Genomic DNA, 23,002 nt, shown 5'->3' with positions numbered 1-23,002 from the left:
CATTGTCTGACTGGGAATTCAAAGAGTATATTGGGAATACAAATACCCTCATTTCTTGCTACTGCCATATAGTGCCAGTGTCTGACTGGGAATTCAAAGAATATATTGGGGTTACGTGCACCCACAATTTTTACTACTGGTATACAGTGCCATTGTCTGACTGGGAATTCAAAGAGTATATTGGGAATACAAATACCCTCATTTCTTGCTACTGCCATATAGTGCCAGTTTCTGACTGGGAATTCAAAGAATATATTGGGGTTACGTGCACCCACAATTTTTACTACTGGTATACAGTGCCATTGTCTGACTGGGAATTCAAAGAGTATATTGGGAATACAAATACCCTCATTTCTTGCTACTGCCATATAGTGCCAGTGTCTGACTGGGAATTCAAAGAATATATTGGGGTTACGTGCACCCACAATTTTTACTACTGGTATACAGTGCCATTGTCTGACTGGGAATTCAAAGAGTATATTGGGAATACAAATACCCTCATTTCTTGCTACTGCCATATAGTGCCAGTTTCTGACTGGGAATTCAAAGAATATATTGGGGTTACGTGCACCCACAATTTTTACTACTGGTATACAGTGCCATTGTCTGACTGGGAATTCAAAGAGTATATTGGGAATACAAATACCCTCATTTCTTGCTACTGCCATATAGTGCCAGTGTCTGACTGGGAATTCAAAGAATATATTGGGGTTACGTGCACCCACAATTTTTACTACTGGTATACAGTGCCATTGTCTGACTGGGAATTCAAAGAGTATATTGGGAATACAAATACCCTCATTTCTTGCTACTGCCATATAGTGCCAGTTTCTGACTGGGAATTCAAAGAATATATTGGGGTTACGTGCACCCACAATTTTTACTACTGGTATACAGTGCCATTGTCTGACTGGGAATTCAAAGAGTATATTGGGAATACAAATACCCTCATTTCTTGCTACTGCCATATAGTGCCAGTGTCTGACTGGGAATTCAAAGAATATATTGGGGTTACGTGCACCCACAATTTTTACTACTGGTATACAGTGCCATTGTCTGACTGGGAATTCAAAGAGTATATTGGGAATACAAATACCCTCATTTCTTGCTACTGCCATATAGTGCCAGTTTCTGACTGGGAATTCAAAGAATATATTGGGGTTACGTGCACCCACAATTTTTACTACTGGTATACAGTGCCATTGTCTGACTGGGAATTCAAAGAGTATATTGGGAATACAAATACCCTCATTTCTTGCTACTGCCATATAGTGCCAGTGTCTGACTGGGAATTCAAAGAATATATTGGGGTTACGTGCACCCACAATTTTTACTACTGGTATACAGTGCCAATTTCTAACTAGGAATTCAAAATGCGCAAGGCTCCCGGAAAGGGACGTGGACGAGGCCGTGGGCGAGGTCGGGGGAATGGTTCTGGGGAGCAAGGTAGCAGTGAAGCCACAGGGCGTCCCGTGCCTACTCCTGTGGGGCAGCAAGCATTGCGCCACTCCACAGTGCCAGGGTTGCTTGCCACATTAACTAAACTGCAGGGTACAAACCTTAGTAGGCCCGAGAACCAGGAACAGGTCTTGCAATGGCTGTCAGAGAACGCTTACAGCACATTGTCCAGCAGCCAGTCAGACTCTGCCTCCTCTCCTCCTATTACCCAACAGTCTTGTCTTCCTTCCTCCCAAAATTCCGAAGCTTTACAGAACAATAACCCAAACTGTCCCTGCTCCCCAGAGCTGTTCTCCGCTCCTTTCATTGTCCCTCAACCTGCCTCTCCACGTCACGATTCCACGAACCTAACAGAGGAGCATCTGTATCCAGATGCTCAAACACTAGAGTCTCCTCCATCTCCGTTCGATTTGGTGGTGGATGACCAGCAACCCACCCTCATCGACGATGATGTGACGCAGTTGCCGTCAGGGCATCCAGTTGACCGGCGCATTGTGCGGGAGGAGGAGATGAGACAGGAGTTGGAAGAGGAAGTGGTGGATGATGAGGACACTGACCCGACCTGGACAGGGGGGATGTCAAGCGGGGAAAGTAGTGTGGATGTTGAGGCAGGTGCAGCACCAAAAAGGGTAGCTAGAGGCAGAGGCAGAGGTCAGCAGCTTAGGCGAAGCCAGGCCACACCCGGAATCTCCCAAGATGTTCCAGTTCGTACCCAGCCCCGAAAAACTCCCACCTCGAGGGCACGTTTCTCGAAGGTGTGGAGTTTTTTCAAGGAATGCGCCGAGGACAGATATAGTGTTGTCTGCACAATTTGCCTCTCGAAATTGATTAGGGGCTCTGAGAAGAGCAACCTGTCCACCACTTCAATGCGCCGTCATTTGGAATCCAAGCACTGGAATCAGTGGCAGGCAGCAACGGCAGGACAAAGGCCGACTGCCGTTCACGCCACTGCCACTGCCTCTGCCTCTGCCACTGCCACTGCTGACTGTGCTGGCGATGCACTCCAGAGGACGAGCCAGGACACCACTTCATCTGCCTCCGCCACTTTGTTGACTTCTACCTCATCCTCCCCTGGTCCTGTCTTATCTCCTTCTCCTGCACCATCAAAGGCACCATCAGGCGTTTCTTTACAACAACCCACCATCTCTCAGACATTGGAGCGGCGGCAGAAATACACTGCTAACCACCCACACGCGCAAGCCTTGAACGCCAACATCGCTAAACTGCTGGCCCAGGAGATGTTGGCGTTCCGGCTTGTTGAAACTCCCGCCTTCCTGGACCTGATGGCAACTGCGGCACCTCGCTATGCCGTCCCTAGCCGTCACTACTTCTCCCGGTGTGCCGTCCCCGCCTTGCACCAGCACGTGTCACTCAACATCAGGCGGGCCCTTAGTTCCGCGCTTTGCACAAAGGTCCACTTGACCACCGACGCGTGGACAAGTGCATGCGGACAGGGACGCTACATTTCACTGACGGCACACTGGGTGAATGTAGTTGAGGCTGGGACTGCTTCCCAAACTGGCCCGGTGTACCTCGTCTCCCCGCCTAACATTCCTGGCAGGGACACGAGAAGAACACCCCCCTCCTCCTCCTCCTCCTCTACCGCCTCCTCCTCCGCCACCGCCTCCTCCTCTGCCACCGCCTCCTCCTCCGCTGTTAGATTGACCCCAGCTACGAGTTGGAAACGTTGCAGCACTGGCGTTGGTAGACGTCAGCAGGCTGTGCTGAAGCTGATCAGCTTGGGGGACAGACAGCACACTGCCTCCGAGGTGAGGGATGCCCTCCTCGATGAGACGGCAATATGGTTTGAGCCGCTGCACCTGGGCCCAGGCATGGTCGTTTGTGATAACGGCCGGAACCTGGTAGCAGCTCTGGAGCTTGCCGGACTCCAACATGTTCCATGCCTGGCCCACGTCTTCAACCTAGTGGTGCAACGTTTCCTAAAGAGCTACCCCAATGTTCCAGAGCTACTGGTGAAAGTGCGGCGCATGTGCGCCCACTTTCGCAAGTCGACAGTAGCCGCTGCTAGCTTAAAATCTCTCCAGCAACGCCTGCATGTGCCACAACACCGGCTTTTGTGCGACGTCCCCACACGCTGGAACTCAACGTTTCAGATGTTGAATAGAGTGGTTGAGCAGCAGAGACCTTTGATGGAATACCAGCTACAAAACCCTAGGGTGCCACAAAGTCAGCTGCCTCAGTTTCACATCCATGAGTGGCCATGGATGAGAGACCTTTGTGACATCCTACGGGTCTTTGAGGAGTCCACAAGGAGGGTGAGCTCTGAGGATGCGATGGTGAGCCTTACAATCCCGCTCTTGTGTGTTCTGAGAGAATCCCTGATTGACATCAGGGATAACTCAGATCACACAGAGGAGTTAGGGATAGCATCCGATCCGTCACAGCTGGAGAGTAGGTCCACACATCTGTCCGCTTCACTGCGTTTAATGGAGGAGGAGGAGGAGGAGGAGGAGGAAGAAGAGTTGTCCGATGATGTGATGGTGATACAGGAGGCTTCCGGGCAACTTCGAATCGTCCCATTGTTGCAGCGCGGATGGGTAGACATGGAGGATGAGGAGGAAATGGAGATTGAACTTTCCGGTGGGGCCAGAGGAGTCATGCCAACTAACACTGTGGCAGACATGGCTGAGTTCATGTTGGGGTGCTTTACAACCGACAAGCGTATTGTCAAAATCATGGAGGACAACCAGTACTGGATCTTTGCTATCCTTGACCCCCGGTATAAAAACAACATCTCGTCTTTTATTCCGGTAGAGGGGAGGGCCAATCGCATCAATGCTTGCCACAGGCAATTGGTGCAGAATATGATGGAGATGTTTCCAGCATGTGACGTTGGCGGCAGGGAGGGCAGTTCCTCCAGTAGGCAACCAAGTTCTCACCGGTCCACACAAACGAGGGGCACACTGTCTAAGGTCTGGGACACCTTGATGGCACCCCCTCGCCAAAGTGCCGCCACGGAGGGTCCTAGTGTCACCAGGCGTGAGAAGTATAGGCGCATGTTGCGGGAATACCTTTCCGACCACAGCCCTGTCCTCTCCGACCCCTCTGCGCCCTACACGTATTGGGTGTCGAAGTTGGACCTGTGGCTTGAACTTGCCCTATATGCCTTGGAGGTGCTGTCCTGTCCTGCCGCCAGCGTCCTATCTGAGAGGGTGTTCAGTGCAGCCGGTGGCATCATCACTGACAAGCGCACCCGTCTGTCAGCTGAGAGTGCCGACCGGCTCACTTTGATAAAAATGAACCACCACTGGGTAGAGCCGTCATTTTTGTGCCCACCTGTGTAAAGCACCCCAACATGAAACTCCATGTCTGTACTCAACCTCTCCAATTCCTCCGCATCCTCATACTCATCCACCATAAGCGTTGCACAATTCTGCTAATACTAGGCTCCCTCCACCCTGATTTCCCCCAACTCTGCTGGTTAGAGGCTCCCTCCACCATGAATTTGCCCAAACTGGGCTGTTTAGAGGCTCCCTCCACCATGAATTGGTCCAAACTGGGTTTTTTAGAGGCTCCCTCCACCATGAATTTGCCCAAACTGGGCTGTTTAGAGGCTCCCTCCACCATGAATTGGTCCAAACTGGGCTGGTTAGAGGCTCCCTCCACCATGAATTTCCCAAAACTTGGCTGTTTAGAGGCTCCCTCCACCATGAATTTGCCCAAACTGGGCTGTTTAGAGGCTCCCTCCACCATTAATTGGTCCAAACTGGGCTGGTTAGAGGCTCCCTCCACCATGAATTTGCCCAAACTGGGGTGGTTAGAGGCTCCCTCCACCATTAATTGGTCCAAACTGGGCTGGTTAGAGGCTCCCTCCACCATGAATTTCCCAAAACTTGGCTGTTTAGAGGCTCCCTCCACCATTAATTGGTCCAAACTGGGCTGGTTAGAGGCTCCCTCCACCATGAATTTGCCCAAACTGGGCTGTTTAGAGGCTCCCTCCACCATTAATTGGTCCAAACTGGGCTGGTTAGAGGCTCCCTCCACCATGAATTTGCCCAAACTGGGCTGTTTAGAGGCTCCCTCCACCATGAATTGGTCCAAACTGGGGTGGTTAGAGGCTCCCTCCACCATGAATTGGTCCAAACTGGGGTGGTTAGAGGCTCCCTCCACCATTAATTGGTCCAAACTGGGCTGGTTAGAGGCTCCCTCCACCATGAATTTGCCCAAACTGGGCTGTTTAGAGGCTCCCTCCACCATTAATTGGTCCAAACTGGGCTGGTTAGAGGCTCCCTCCACCATGAATTTGCCCAAACTGGGCTGTTTAGAGGCTCCCTCCACCATGAATTGGTCCAAACTGGGGTGGTTAGAGGCTCCCTCCACCATGAATTGGTCCAAACTGGGGTGGTTAGAGGCTCCCTCCACCATTAATTGGTCCAAACTGGGCTGGTTAGAGGCTCCCTCCACCATTAATTGGTCCAAACTGGGCTGGTTAGAGGCTCCCTCCACCATGAATTTGCCCAAACTGGGGTGGTTAGAGGCTCCCTCCACCATTAATTGGTCCAAACTGGGCTGGTTAGAGGCTCCCTCCACAATTAATTGGTCCAAACTGGGCTAATTAGAGGCTCCCTCCACCATGAATTGGTCCAAACTGGGTTTTTTAGAGGCTCCCTCCACCATGAATTTGCCCAAACTGGGCTGTTTAGAGGCTCCCTCCACCATGAATTGGTCCAAACTGGGCTGGTTAGAGGCTCCCTCCACCATGAATTGGTCCAAACTGGGCTGGTTAGAGGCTCCCTCCACCATGAATTTGCCCAAACTGGGGTGGTTAGAGGCTCCCTCCACCATTAATTGGTCCAAACTGGGCTGGTTAGAGGCTCCCTCCACAATTAATTGGTCCAAACTGGGCTAATTAGAGGCTCCCTCCACCATGAATTGGTCCAAACTGGGTTTTTTAGAGGCTCCCTCCACCATGAATTTGCCCAAACTGGGCTGTTTAGAGGCTCCCTCCACCATGAATTGGTCCAAACTGGGCTGGTTAGAGGCTCCCTCCACCATGAATTTCCCAAAACTTGGCTGTTTAGAGGCTCCCTCCACCATTAATTGGTCCAAACTGGGCTGGTTAGAGGCTCCCTCCACCATTAATTGGTCCAAACTGGGCTGGTTAGAGGCTCCCTCCACCATTAATTGGTCCAAACTGGGCTGGTTAGAGGCTCCCTCCACCATGAATTTCCCAAAACTTGGCTGTTTAGAGGCTCCCTCCACCATTAATTGGTCCAAACTGGGCTGGTTAGAGGCTCCCTCCACCATGAATTTGCCCAAACTGGGCTGTTTAGAGGCTCCCTCCACCATGAATTGGTCCAAACTGGGTTTTTTAGAGGCTCCCTCCACCATTAATTGGTCCAAACTGGGCTGGTTAGAGGCTCCCTCCACAATTAATTGGTCCAAACTGGGCTAATTAGAGGCTCCCTCCACCATGAATTGGTCCAAACTGGGTTTTTTAGAGGCTCCCTCCACCATGAATTTGCCCAAACTGGGCTGTTTAGAGGCTCCCTCCACCATGAATTGGTCCAAACTGGGCTGGTTAGAGGCTCCCTCCACCATGAATTGGTCCAAACTGGGGTGGTTAGAGGCTCCCTCCACCATTAATTGGTCCAAACTGGGCTGGTTAGAGGCTCCCTCCACCATTAATTGGTCCAAACTGGGCTGGTTAGAGGCTCCCTCCACCATGAATTTGCCCAAACTGGGGTGGTTAGAGGCTCCCTCCACCATTAATTGGTCCAAACTGGGCTGGTTAGAGGCTCCCTCCACAATTAATTGGTCCAAACTGGGCTAATTAGAGGCTCCCTCCACCATGAATTGGTCCAAACTGGGTTTTTTAGAGGCTCCCTCCACCATGAATTTGCCCAAACTGGGCTGTTTAGAGGCTCCCTCCACCATGAATTGGTCCAAACTGGGCTGGTTAGAGGCTCCCTCCACCATGAATTTCCCAAAACTTGGCTGTTTAGAGGCTCCCTCCACCATGAATTTGCCCAAACTGGGCTGTTTAGAGGCTCCCTCCACCATTAATTGGTCCAAACTGGGCTGGTTAGAGGCTCCCTCCACCATGAATTTGCCCAAACTGGGGTGGTTAGAGGCTCCCTCCACCATTAATTGGTCCAAACTGGGCTGGTTAGAGGCTCCCTCCACCATGAATTTCCCAAAACTTGGCTGTTTAGAGGCTCCCTCCACCATTAATTGGTCCAAACTGGGCTGGTTAGAGGCTCCCTCCACCATGAATTTGCCCAAACTGGGCTGTTTAGAGGCTCCCTCCACCATTAATTGGTCCAAACTGGGCTGGTTAGAGGCTCCCTCCACCATGAATTTGCCCAAACTGGGCTGTTTAGAGGCTCCCTCCACCATGAATTGGTCCAAACTGGGGTGGTTAGAGGCTCCCTCCACCATGAATTGGTCCAAACTGGGGTGGTTAGAGGCTCCCTCCACCATTAATTGGTCCAAACTGGGCTGGTTAGAGGCTCCCTCCACCTTGAATTTCCCAAAACTTGGCTGTTTAGAGGCTCCCTCCACCATTAATTGGTCCAAACTGGGCTGGTTAGAGGCTCCCTCCACCATGAATTTGCCCAAACTGGGCTGTTTAGAGGCTCCCTCCACCATGAATTTGCCCAAACTGGGCTGTTTAGAGGCTCCCTCCACCATGAATTGGTCCAAACTGGGCTGGTTAGAGGCTCCCTCCACCATGAATTTCCCAAAACTTGGCTGTTTAGAGGCTCCCTCCACCATTAATTGGTCCAAACTGGGCTGGTTAGAGGCTCCCTCCACCATGAATTTGCCCAAACTGGGGTGGTTAGAGGCTCCCTCCACCATTAATTGGTCCAAACTGGGCTGGTTAGAGGCTCCCTCCACCATTAATTGGTCCAAACTGGGCTAATTAGAGGCTCCCTCCACCATGAATTGGTCCAAACTGGGTTTTTTAGAGGCTCCCTCCACCATGAATTTGCCCAAACTGGGCTGTTTAGAGGCTCCCTCCACCATGAATTGGTCCAAACTGGGCTGGTTAGAGGCTCCCTCCACCATGAATTGGTCCAAACTGGGCTGGTTAGAGGCTCCCTCCACCATGAATTTCCCAAAACTTGGCTGTTTAGAGGCTCCCTCCACCATTAATTGGTCCAAACTGGGCTGGTTAGAGGCTCCCTCCACCATGAATTGGTCCAAACTGGGGTTTTTAGAGGCTCCCTCCACCATGAATTGGTCCAAACTGGGGTTTTTAGAGTCTCCCTCCACCATGAATTGGTCCAAACTGGGGTTTTTAGAGTCTCCCTCCACCATGAATTGGTCCAAACTGGGGTTTTTAGAGGCTCCCTCCACCATGAATTTGCCCAAACTCTGCTGGTTAGAGGCTCAATCCACCCTGATTTTCAAAACAAATGTTGGTGCCAACCTCAACTTACTACAAGGGCCAAATTCACTGCTGGTGACAAGCTCTCCTCACTGCAAGTGCCAAATACACATGTTTCAAGGTGTTTTCCTACTGTCAGAGAGGTGGTATTGAGTGTGTAAAGTGTGTAGTTGTTAGGCTGTGATGTTGGGGTAATAGAGGGTCTTTGGTGTGTTAGATGCCCCCAGACATGCTTCCCCTGCTGTCCCAGTGTCATTCCAGAGGTGTTGGCATCATTTCCTGGGGTGTCATAGTGGACTTGGTGACCCTCCAGACACGGATTTGGGTTTCCCCCTTAACGAGTATCTGTTCCCCATAGACTATAATGGGGTTCGAAACCCGTTCGAACACACGAACATTGAGCGGCTGTTCGAATCGAATTTCGAACCTCGAACATTTTAGTGTTCGCTCATCTCTAATAAGTTTTTATCTGTCATTGGTCTTTCTTTTTTGACCCAACCCACTGATCATCTTTTAATGGACATAAAATTGATGTTAATATATGTTTATATCAGTTAAAATCAGATCCATTTATTTCAATCAGGTCCATGTGTTTGCAAAAATGAATAAAGATAGAGATTTTTTTACGTCCATTAAAAACAGTAAGTAAAAAAACGGACATTGGAATAGAAACACTGAATTCAATGTATTCTCAAAATGGATGTGTGATGGACGCCACGCAATAAGCGGTGACACTAACAATGTCTCCTTAAGCACCGCTAATTTTGCTATTGAATAAGAAGACTTGCTCAGGTAGATGCAGTCGAAGCCAATTCAGTAATAAAAAAGATCCCCTTTTACAGTGACACACACTTTCTTCATAGTTTTTAATTGATGACCTATCCTTAGTATAGGTCGTCCATTAGGGGAGTATTCTCACGAACGTAACCATTGTTAAATTTGTAGATAATTCAAATTTAAAAATATAAGTAAATAAAAATTTTGTAAAGTTTTAAAGATTTTCTCTAAATATTCTCTGGTCACAAGTTATTGTCTAGATTGGTTGCCATTGGATACGACCGTGAATTCAGACCATCCTAGGGCCACAAAATCAGCCATGATTTCCTTGTGGCTGGGAAGTCTCATAAATATAGTATCTCTTCCTAATAACCCAGCTAGTATAAGAAAATCATGGCTGGGTTCCTGACAGATTCCAAACCATAGAAAGTTTCTGCATTCGTGGTCATATCCAGTGGTAACCGATCAAGATAACATATATCACCACTAACATACTGTATTTATAGAAAATCTTTAAAACACTGCAGAATTTTTAACTACTTATATTTTCAAAAATGTTTAACTTTTAATTATCTACTGATACAAATATGATTATGTTCATGGGAATACTCCTTTAACCCCTTCAGGCATTCTCACGTACATGTACGTGGGAGAATGTGGTTACTTACCTCATCCCCACGTGCATGTATATGATGGAGATCGCACAGGATCAGAAGCAGAGCGGGGCCCCGCAGCGGAGCCCGGAACGCAGGTCGCATGGCCAGCGGCAGCACAGAGCATAGTTGGGCAAGTGCCAGGGCCTACATCACCTCTGGGGGCCCCCGGCACTTGCCCGCCCCAGCACAGAACTAACGGGGAATTCTGTACTGGAATTCCCGTTAGTTATGGATCGTTGCTTTCAGCAATATGTGCAAATGCACATACCACTGAAAGCTGTCAGTGCAGGCTGTGGTCGCGCGGCCCACGGCCTGCACTGACTGTAGAGTGACCTCTGCCCGACGCAGCGTCTGCCAGGGACTGACGTCATCAGCGCTTGCAGCCAGAACATGGAGGAGGACGCTGGCTGCTCTTCGTGGGACATGTCATGTGGAACTTCAGGTAAGTTAAATTCTCAGGGTGTGGGGGCCCTACTGTGATGCATATGATACTGAGTGGGGGTCTACTGTGGTGCATATATTACTGAGTGTGGGGGCCCTACTGTGATGCATATATTACTGAGAGTGGGGGCCCTACTGTGGTACATATATTACTGAGTGTGGGGCCCTACTGTGATGCATATATTACTGAGTGGGGGTCTACTGTGGTGCATATATTACTGAGTGTGGGGCCCTACTATGGTGCATATATTACTGAGTGGGGCCCTACTGGGGTGCATATATTACTGAGTGTGGGGGGCCCTACTGTGATGCATATATTACTGAGTGGGGGTCTACTGTGGTGCATATATTACTGAGTGTGGGGCCCTACTGTGGTGCATATATTACTGAGTGTGGGGCCCTACTGTGGTGCATATATTACTGAGTGTGGGGCCCTACTGTGGTGCATATATTACTGAGTGTGGGGCCCTACTGTGATGCATATGATACTGAGTGTGGGGCCCTACTGTGGTGCATATATTACTGAGTGTGGGGCCCTACTGTGGTGCATATATTACTGAGTGTGGGGGCCCTACTGTGATGCATATATTACTGAGTGGGGGCCTACTGTGGTGCATATATTACTGAGTGTGGGGCCCTACTGTGGTGCATATATTACTGAGTGTGGGGCCCTACTGTGGTGCATATATTACTGAGTGTGGGGGCCCTACTGTGATGCATATGATACTGAGTGTGGGGCCCTACTGTGGTGCATATATTACTGAGTGTGGGGCCCTACTGTGGTGCATATATTACTGAGTGTGGGGCCCTACTGTGGTGCATATATTACTGAGTGTGGGGCCCTACTGTGGTGCATATATTACTGAGTGTGGGGGCCCTACTGTGATGCATATGATACTGAGTGTGGGGCCCTACTGTGGTGCATATATTACTGAGTGTGGGGCCCTACTGTGGTGCATATATTACTGAGTGTGGGGGCCCTACTGTGATGCATATAATACTGAGTGTGGGGGCCCTACTGTGGTGGATATAATATTGAGTCTGGGGGCCCTACTGTGGTGCATATACAGTCCTATGAAAAAGTTTGGGCACCCCTATTAATCTTAATCATTTTTAGTTCTAAATATTTTGGTGTTTGCAACAGCCATTTCAGTTTGATATATCTAATAACTGATGGACACAGTAATATTTCAGGATTGAAATGAGGTTTATTGTACTAACAGAAAATGCGCAATATGCATTAAACCAAAATTTGACCGGTGCAAAAATATGGGCACCTCAACAGAAAAGTGACATTAATATTTAGTACATCCTCCTTTTGCAAAGATAACAGCCTCTAGTTGCTTCCTGTAGCTTTTAATCAGTTCCTGGATCCTGGATGAAGGTATTTTGGACCATTTCTTTCTACAAAACAATTCAAGTTCAGTTACGTTAGATGGTCGCTGAACATGGACAGCCCGCTCTCAAATGATCTGAAAACAAAGATTGTTCAACATAGTTGTTCAGGGGAAGGATACAAAACGTTGTCTCAGAGATTTAACCTGTCAGTTTCCACTGTGAGGAACATAGTAAGGAAATGGAAGACCACAGGGACAGTTCTTGTTAAGCCCAGAAGTGGCAGGCCAAGAAAAATATCAGAAAGGCAGAGAAGAAGAATGGTGAGAACAGTCAAGGACAATCCACAGACCACCTCCAAAGAGCTGCAGCATCATCTTGCTGCAGATGGTGTCACTGTGCATCAGTCAGCAATACAGTGCACTTTGCACAAGGCGAAGCTGTATGGGAGAGTGATGAGAAAGAAGCCGTTTCTGCACGTACGTCACAAATAGAGTTGCCTGAGGTATGCAAAAGCACATTTGGAGAAGCCAACTTCATTTTGGAAACAAAGATTGAGTTGTTTGGTTATAAAAAAAAGGCGTTATGCATGGCGTCCAAAAAGAAACAGCATTCCAAGAAAAACACTTGCTACCCACTGTAAAATTTGGTGGAGGTTCCATCATGCTTTGGGGCTGTGTGGCCAATGCCGGCACTGGGAATCTTGTTAAAGTTGAGGGTCGCATGGATTCCACTCAGTATCAGCAGATTCTTGAGAATAATGTTCAAGAATCAGTGACGAAGTTGAAGTTACGCCGGGGATGGATATTTCAGCAAGACAATGATCCAAAACACTGCTCCAAATCAACTCAGGCATTCATGCAGAGGAACAATTACAATGTTCTGGAATGGCCATCCCAGTCCCCAGACCTGAATATCATTGAACATCTGTGGGATGATTTGAAGCGGGCTGTCCATGCTCGGCGACCATCTAACTTAACTGAACTTGAATTGTTTGTCCAAAATACCTTTATCCAGGATCCAGGAACTGATTAAAAGTAGAGATGAGCGAACACTAAAATGTTCGAGGTTCGAAATTCGATTCGAACAGCCGCTCAATGTTCGTGTGTTCGAACGGGTTTCGAACCCCATTATAGTCTATGGGGAACAGATACTCGTTAAGGGGGAAACCCAAATCCGTGTCTGGAGGGTCACCAAGTCCACTATGACACCCCAGGAAATGATGCCAACACCTCTGGAATGACACTGGGACAGCAGGGGAAGCATGTCTGGGGGCATCTAACACACCAAAGACCCTCTATTACCCCAACATCACAGCCTAACAACTACACACTTTACACACTCAATACCACCTCTCTGACAGTAGGAAAACACCTTGAAACATGTGTATTTGGCACTTGCAGTGAGGAGAGCTTGTCACCAGCAGTGAATTTGGCCCTTGTAGTAAGTTGAGGTTGGCACCAACATTTGTTTTGAAAATCAGGGTGGATTGAGCCTCTAACCAGCAGAGTTTGGGCAAATTCATGGTGGAGGGAGCCTCTAAAAACCCCAGTTTGGACCAATTCATGGTGGAGGGAGACTCTAAAAACCCCAGTTTGGACCAATTCATGGTGGAGGGAGACTCTAAAAACCCCAGTTTGGACCAATTCATGGTGGAGGGAGCCTCTAAAAACCCCAGTTTGGACCAATTCATGGTGGAGGGAGCCTCTAACCAGCCCAGTTTGGACCAATTAATGGTGGAGGGAGCCTCTAAACAGCCAAGTTTTGGGAAATTCATGGTGGAGGGAGCCTCTAACCAGCCCAGTTTGGACCAATTCATGGTGGAGGGAGCCTCTAACCAGCCCAGTTTGGACCAATTCATGGTGGAGGGAGCCTCTAAACAGCCCAGTTTGGGCAAATTCATGGTGGAGGGAGCCTCTAAAAAACCCAGTTTGGACCAATTCATGGTGGAGGGAGCCTCTAATTAGCCCAGTTTGGACCAATTAATGGTGGAGGGAGCCTCTAACCAGCCCAGTTTGGACCAATTAATGGTGGAGGGAGCCTCTAACCACCCCAGTTTGGGCAAATTCATGGTGGAGGGAGCCTCTAACCAGCCCAGTTTGGACCAATTAATGGTGGAGGGAGCCTCTAAACAGCCAAGTTTTGGGAAATTCATGGTGGAGGGAGCCTCTAACCAGCCCAGTTTGGACCAATTCATGGTGGAGGGAGCCTCTAAACAGCCCAGTTTGGGCAAATTCATGGTGGAGGGAGCCTCTAAACAGCCCAGTTTGGGCAAATTCATGGTGGAGGGAGCCTCTAACCAGCCCAGTTTGGACCAATTAATGGTGGAGGGAGCCTCTAAACAGCCAAGTTTTGGGAAATTCAAGGTGGAGGGAGCCTCTAACCAGCCCAGTTTGGACCAATTAATGGTGGAGGGAGCCTCTAACCACCCCAGTTTGGACCAATTCATGGTGGAGGGAGCCTCTAACCACCCCAGTTTGGACCAATTCATGGTGGAGGGAGCCTCTAAACAGCCCAGTTTGGGCAAATTCATGGTGGAGGGAGCCTCTAACCAGCCCAGTTTGGACCAATTAATGGTGGAGGGAGCCTCTAAACAGCCCAGTTTGGGCAAATTCATGGTGGAGGGAGCCTCTAACCAGCCCAGTTTGGACCAATTAATGGTGGAGGGAGCCTCTAAACAGCCAAGTTTTGGGAAATTCATGGTGGAGGGAGCCTCTAACCAGCCCAGTTTGGACCAATTAATGGTGGAGGGAGCCTCTAACCACCCCAGTTTGGGCAAATTCATGGTGGAGGGAGCCTCTAACCAGCCCAGTTTGGACCAATTAATGGTGGAGGGAGCCTCTAAACAGCCCAGTTTGGGCAAATTCATGGTGGAGGGAGCCTCTAAACAGCCAAGTTTTGGGAAATTCATGGTGGAGGGAGCCTCTAACCAGCCCAGTTTGGACCAATTCATGGTGGAGGGAGCCTCTAAACAGCCCAGTTTGGGCAAATTCATGGTGGAGGGAGCCTCTAAAAAACCCAGTTTGGACCAATTCATGGTGGAGGGAGCCTCTAATTAGCCCAGTTTGGACCAATTAATTGTGGAGGGAGCCTCTAACCATCCCAGTTTGGACCAATTAATGGTGGAGGGAGCCTCTAACCACCCCAGTTTGGGCAAATTCATGGTGGAGGGAGCCTCTAACCAGCCCAGTTTGGACCAATTAATGGTGGAGGGAGCCTCTAACCAGCCCAGTTTGGACCAATTAATGGTGGAGGGAGCCTCTAACCACCCCAGTTTGGACCAATTCATGGTGGAGGGAGCCTCTAACCAGCCCAGTTTGGACCAATTCATGGTGGAGGGAGCCTCTAAACAGCCCAGTTTGGGCAAATTCATGGTGGAGGGAGCCTCTAAAAAACCCAGTTTGGACCAATTCATGGTGGAGGGAGCCTCTAATTAGCCCAGTTTGGACCAATTAATTGTGGAGGGAGCCTCTAACCAGCCCAGTTTGGACCAATTAATGGTGGAGGGAGCCTCTAAAAAACCCAGTTTGGACCAATTCATGGTGGAGGGAGCCTCTAAACAGCCCAGTTTGGGCAAATTCATGGTGGAGGGAGCCTCTAACCAGCCCAGTTTGGACCAATTAATGGTGGAGGGAGCCTCTAAACAGCCAAGTTTTGGGAAATTCATGGTGGAGGGAGCCTCTAACCAGCCCAGTTTGGACCAATTAATGGTGGAGGGAGCCTCTAACCAGCCCAGTTTGGACCAATTAATGGTGGAGGGAGCCTCTAACCAGCCCAGTTTGGACCAATTAATGGTGGAGGGAGCCTCTAAACAGCCAAGTTTTGGGAAATTCATGGTGGAGGGAGCCTCTAACCAGCCCAGTTTGGACCAATTCATGGTGGAGGGAGCCTCTAAACAGCCCAGTTTGGGCAAATTCATGGTGGAGGGAGCCTCTAAAAAACCCAGTTTGGACCAATTCATGGTGGAGGGAGCCTCTAATTAGCCCAGTTTGGACCAATTAATTGTGGAGGGAGCCTCTAACCAGCCCAGTTTGGACCAATTAATGGTGGAGGGAGCCTCTAACCACCCCAGTTTGGGCAAATTCATGGTGGAGGGAGCCTCTAACCAGCCCAGTTTGGACCAATTCATGGTGGAGGGAGCCTCTAACCAGCCCAGTTTGGACCAATTCATGGTGGAGGGAGCCTCTAAACAGCCCAGTTTGGGCAAATTCATGGTGGAGGGAGCCTCTAAAAAACCCAGTTTGGACCAATTCATGGTGGAGGGAGCCTCTAATTAGCCCAGTTTGGACCAATTAATTGTGGAGGGAGCCTCTAACCAGCCCAGTTTGGACCAATTAATGGTGGAGGGAGCCTCTAACCACCCCAGTTTGGGCAAATTCATGGTGGAGGGAGCCTCTAACCAGCCCAGTTTGGACCAATTAATGGTGGAGGGAGCCTCTAACCAGCCCAGTTTGGACCAATTAATGGTGGAGGGAGCCTCTAACCACCCCAGTTTGGACCAATTCATGGTGGAGGGAGCCTCTAACCACCCCAGTTTGGACCAATTCATGGTGGAGGGAGCCTCTAAACAGCCCAGTTTGGGCAAATTCATGGTGGAGGGAGCCTCTAACCAGCCCAGTTTGGACCAATTAATGGTGGAGGGAGCCTCTAAACAGCCCAGTTTGGGCAAATTCATGGTGGAGGGAGCCTCTAACCAGCCCAGTTTGGACCAATTAATGGTGGAGGGAGCCTCTAACCACCCCAGTTTGGACCAATTCATGGTGGAGGGAGCCTCTAACCACCCCAGTTTGGACCAATTCATGGTGGAGGGAGCCTCTAAACAGCCCAGTTTGGGCAAATTCATGGTGGAGGGAGCCTCTAACCAGCCCAGTTTGGACCAATTAATGGTGGAGGGAGCCTCTAAACAGCCCAGTTTGGGCAAATTCATGGTGGAGGGAGCCTCTAACCAGCCCAGTTTGGACCAATTAATGGTGGAGGGAGCCTCTAAACAGCCAAGTTTTGGGAAATTCATGGTGGAGGGAGCCTCTAACCAGCCCAGTTTGGACCAATTAATGGTGGAGGGAGCCTCTAACCACCCCAGTTTGGGCAAATTCATGGTGGAGGGAGCCTCTAACCAGCCCAGTTTGGACCAATTAATGGTGGAGGGAGCCTCTAAACAGCCCAGTTTGGGCAAATTCATGGTGGAGGGAGCCTCTAAACAGCCAAGTTTTGGGAAATTCATGGTGGAGGGAGCCTCTAACCAGCCCAGTTTGGACCAATTCATGGTGGAGGGAGCCTCTAAACAGCCCAGTTTGGGCAAATTCATGGTGGAGGGAGCCTCTAAAAAACCCAGTTTGGACCAATTCATGGTGGAGGGAGCCTCTAAACAGCCCAGTTTGGGCAAATTCATGGTGGAGGGAGCCTCTAACCAGCAGAGTTGGGGGAAATCAGGGTGGAGGGAGCCTAGTATTAGCAGAATTGTGCAACGCTTATGGTGGATGAGTATGAGGATGCGGAGGAATTGGAGAGGTTGAGTACAGACATGGAGTTTCATGTTGGGGTGCTTTACACAGGTGGGCACAAAAATGACGGCTCTACCCAGTGGTGGTTCATTTTTATCAAAGTGAGCCGGTCGGCACTCTCAGCTGACAGACGGGTGCGCTTGTCAGTGATGATGCCACCGGCTGCACTGAACACCCTCTCAGATAGGACGCTGGCGGCAGGACAGGACAGCACCTCCAAGGCATATAGGGCAAGTTCAAGCCACAGGTCCAACTTCGACACCCAATACGTGTAGGGCGCAGAGGGGTCGGAGAGGACAGGGCTGTGGTCGGAAAGGTATTCCCGCAACATGCGCCTATACTTCTCACGCCTGGTGACACTAGGACCCTCCGTGGCGGCACTTTGGCGAGGGGGTGCCATCAAGGTGTCCCAGACCTTAGACAGTGTGCCCCTCGTTTGTGTGGACCGGTGAGAACTTGGTTGCCTACTGGAGGAACTGCCCTCCCTGCCGCCAACGTCACATGCTGGAAACATCTCCATCATATTCTGCACCAATTGCCTGTGGCAAGCATTGATGCGATTGGCCCTCCCCTCTACCGGAATAAAAGACGAGATGTTGTTTTTATACCGGGGGTCAAGGATAGCAAAGATCCAGTACTGGTTGTCCTCCATGATTTTGACAATACGCTTGTCGGTTGTAAAGCACCCCAACATGAACTCAGCCATGTCTGCCACAGTGTTAGTTGGCATGACTCCTCTGGCCCCACCGGAAAGTTCAATCTCCATTTCCTCCTCATCCTCCATGTCTACCCATCCGCGCTGCAACAATGGGACGATTCGAAGTTGCCCGGAAGCCTCCTGTATCACCATCACATCATCGGACAACTCTTCTTCCTCCTCCTCCTCCTCCTCCTCCTCCTCCATTAAACGCAGTGAAGCGGACAGATGTGTGGACCTACTCTCCAGCTGTGACGGATCGGATGCTATCCCTAACTCCTCTGTGTGATCTGAGTTATCCCTGATGTCAATCAGGGATTCTCTCAGAACACACAAGAGCGGGATTGTAAGGCTCACCATCGCATCCTCAGAGCTCACCCTCCTTGTGGACTCCTCAAAGACCCGTAGGATGTCACAAAGGTCTCTCATCCATGGCCACTCATGGATGTGAAACTGAGGCAGCTGACTTTGTGGCACCCTAGGGTTTTGTAGCTGGTATTCCATCAAAGGTCTCTGCTGCTCAACCACTCTATTCAACATCTGAAACGTTGAGTTCCAGCGTGTGGGGACGTCGCACAAAAGCCGGTGTTGTGGCACATGCAGGCGTTGCTGGAGAGATTTTAAGCTAGCAGCGGCTACTGTCGACTTGCGAAAGTGGGCGCACATGCGCCGCACTTTCACCAGTAGCTCTGGAACATTGGGGTAGCTCTTTAGGAAACGTTGCACCACTAGGTTGAAGACGTGGGCCAGGCATGGAACATGTTGGAGTCCGGCAAGCTCCAGAGCTGCTACCAGGTTCCGGCCGTTATCACAAACGACCATGCCTGGGCCCAGGTGCAGCGGCTCAAACCATATTGCCGTCTCATCGAGGAGGGCATCCCTCACCTCGGAGGCAGTGTGCTGTCTGTCCCCCAAGCTGATCAGCTTCAGCACAGCCTGCTGACGTCTACCAACGCCAGTGCTGCAACGTTTCCAACTCGTAGCTGGGGTCAATCTAACAGCGGAGGAGGAGGCGGTGGCGGAGGAGGAGGCGGTGGCGGAGGAGGAGGCGGTAGAGGAGGAGGAGGAGGAGGGGGGTGTTCTTCTCGTGTCCCTGCCAGGAATGTTAGGCGGGGAGACGAGGTACACCGGGCCAGTTTGGGAAGCAGTCCCAGCCTCAACTACATTCACCCAGTGTGCCGTCAGTGAAATGTAGCGTCCCTGTCCGCATGCACTTGTCCACGCGTCGGTGGTCAAGTGGACCTTTGTGCAAAGCGCGGAACTAAGGGCCCGCCTGATGTTGAGTGACACGTGCTGGTGCAAGGCGGGGACGGCACACCGGGAGAAGTAGTGACGGCTAGGGACGGCATAGCGAGGTGCCGCAGTTGCCATCAGGTCCAGGAAGGCGGGAGTTTCAACAAGCCGGAACGCCAACATCTCCTGGGCCAGCAGTTTAGCGATGTTGGCGTTCAAGGCTTGCGCGTGTGGGTGGTTAGCAGTGTATTTCTGCCGCCGCTCCAATGTCTGAGAGATGGTGGGTTGTTGTAAAGAAACGCCTGATGGTGCCTTTGATGGTGCAGGAGAAGGAGATAAGACAGGACCAGGGGAGGATGAGGTAGAAGTCAACAAAGTGGCGGAGGCAGATGAAGTGGTGTCCTGGCTCGTCCTCTGGAGTGCATCGCCAGCACAGTCAGCAGTGGCAGTGGCAGAGGCAGAGGCAGAGGCAGTGGCAGTGGCGTGAACGGCAGTCGGCCTTTGTCCTGCCGTTGCTGCCTGCCACTGATTCCAGTGCTTGGATTCCAAATGACGGCGCATTGAAGTGGTGGACAGGTTGCTCTTCTCAGAGCCCCTAATCAATTTCGAGAGGCAAATTGTGCAGACAACACTATATCTGTCCTCGGCGCATTCCTTGAAAAAACTCCACACCTTCGAGAAACGTGCCCTCGAGGTGGGAGTTTTTCGGGGCTGGGTACGAACTGGAACATCTTGGGAGATTCCGGGTGTGGCCTGGCTTCGCCTAAGCTGCTGACCTCTGCCTCTGCCTCTAGCTACCCTTTTTGGTGCTGCACCTGCCTCAACATCCACACTACTTTCCCCGCTTGACATCCCCCCTGTCCAGGTCGGGTCAGTGTCCTCATCATCCACCACTTCCTCTTCCAACTCCTGTCTCATCTCCTCCTCCCGCACAATGCGCCGGTCAACTGGATGCCCTGACGGCAACTGCGTCACATCATCGTCGATGAGGGTGGGTTGCTGGTCATCCACCACCAAATCGAACGGAGATGGAGGAGACTCTAGTGTTTGAGCATCTGGATACAGATGCTCCTCTGTTAGGTTCGTGGAATCGTGACGTGGAGAGGCAGGTTGAGGGACAATGAAAGGAGCGGAGAACAGCTCTGGGGAGCAGGGACAGTTTGGGTTATTGTTCTGTAAAGCTTCGGAATTTTGGGAGGAAGGAAGACAAGACTGTTGGGTAATAGGAGGAGAGGAGGCAGAGTCTGACTGGCTGCTGGACAATGTGCTGTAAGCGTTCTCTGACAGCCATTGCAAGACCTGTTCCTGGTTCTCGGGCCTACTAAGGTTTGTACCCTGCAGTTTAGTTAATGTGGCAAGCAACCCTGGCACTGTGGAGTGGCGCAATGCTTGCTGCCCCACAGGAGTAGGCACGGGACGCCCTGTGGCTTCACTGCTACCTTGCTCCCCAGAACCATTCCCCCGACCTCGCCCACGGCCTCGTCCACGTCCCTTTCCGGGAGCCTTGCGCATTTTGAATTCCTAGTTAGAAATTGGCACTGTATACCAGTAGTAAAAATTGTGGGTGCACGTAACCCCAATATATTCTTTGAATTCCCAGTCAGACACTGGCACTATATGGCAGTAGCAAGAAATGAGGGTATTTGTATTCCCAATATACTCTTTGAATTCCCAGTCAGACAATGGCACTGTATACCAGTAGTAAAAATTGTGGGTGCACGTAACCCCAATATATTCTTTGAATTCCCAGTCAGAAACTGGCACTATATGGCAGTAGCAAGAAATGAGGGTATTTGTATTCCCAATATACTCTTTGAATTCCCAGTCAGACAATGGCACTGTATACCAGTAGTAAAAATTGTGGGTGCACGTAACCCCAATATATTCTTTGAATTCCCAGTCAGACACTGGCACTATATGGCAGTAGCAAGAAATGAGGGTATTTGTATTCCCAATATACTCTTTGAATTCCCAGTCAGACAATGGCACTGTATACCAGTAGTAAAAATTGTGGGTGCACGTAACCCCAATATATTCTTTGAATTCCCAGTCAGAAACTGGCACTATATGGCAGTAGCAAGAAATGAGGGTATTTGTATTCCCAATATACTCTTTGAATTCCCAGTCAGACAATGGCACTGTATACCAGTAGTAAAAATTGTGGGTGCACGTAACCCCAATATATTCTTTGAATTCCCAGTCAGACACTGGCACTATATGGCAGTAGCAAGAAATGAGGGTATTTGTATTCCCAATATACTCTTTGAATTCCCAGTCAGACAATGGCACTGTATACCAGTAGTAAAAATTGTGGGTGCACGTAACCCCAATATATTCTTTGAATTCCCAGTCAGAAACTGGCACTATATGGCAGTAGCAAGAAATGAGGGTATTTGTATTCCCAATATACTCTTTGAATTCCCAGTCAGACAATGGCACTGTATACCAGTAGTAAAAATTGTGGGTGCACGTAACCCCAATATATTCTTTGAATTCCCAGTCAGACACTGGCACTATATGGCAGTAGCAAGAAATGAGGGTATTTGTATTCCCAATATACTCTTTGAATTCCCAGTCAGACAATGGCACTGTATACCAGTAGTAAAAATTGTGGGTGCACGTAACCCCAATATATTCTTTGAATTCCCAGTCAGAAACTGGCACTATATGGCAGTAGCAAGAAATGAGGGTATTTGTATTCCCAATATACTCTTTGAATTCCCAGTCAGACAATGGCACTGTATACCAGTAGTAAAAATTGTGGGTGCACGTAACCCCAATATATTCTTTGAATTCCCAGTCAGACACTGGCACTATATGGCAGTAGCAAGAAATGAGGGTATTTGTATTCCCAATATACTCTTTGAATTCCCAGTCAGACAATGGCACTGTATACCAGTAGTAAAAATTGTGGGTGCACGTAACCCCAATATATTCTTTGAATTACCAGTCAGAAACTGGCACTATATGGCAGTAGCAAGAAATGAGGGTATTTATAACCCCAATATATTCTTTGAATTCCCAGTCAGACAATGGCACTGTATACCAGTAGTAAAAATTGTGGGTGCACGTAACCCCAATATATTCTTTGAATTACCAGTCAGAAACTGGCACTATATGGCAGTAGCAAGAAATGAGGGTATTTATAACCCCAATATATTCTTTGAATTCCCAGTCAGACAATGGCACTGTATACCAGTAGTAAAAATTGTGGGTGCACGTAACCCCAATATATTCTTTGAATTCCCAGTCAGAAACTGGCACTATATGGCAGTAGCAAGAAATGAGGGTATTTATAACCCCAATATATTCTTTGAATTCCCAGTCAGACAATGGCACTGTATACCAGTAGTAAAAATTGTGGGTGCACGTAACCCCAATATATTCTTTGAATTCCCAGTCAGAAACTGGCACTATATGGCAGTAGCAAGAAATGAGGGTATTTGTATTCCCAATATACTCTTTGAATTCCCAGTCAGACAATGGCACTGTATACCAGTAGTAAAAATTGTGGGTGCACGTAACCCCAATATATTCTTTGAATTCCCAG

The sequence above is a fragment of the Leptodactylus fuscus genome, chromosome 2 (genome assembly GCF_031893055.1).
Source record: "Leptodactylus fuscus isolate aLepFus1 chromosome 2, aLepFus1.hap2, whole genome shotgun sequence".
Lineage (NCBI taxonomy): Eukaryota > Metazoa > Chordata > Amphibia > Anura > Leptodactylidae > Leptodactylus > Leptodactylus fuscus.
Note: the sequence above shows the minus strand (reverse complement) of the source record.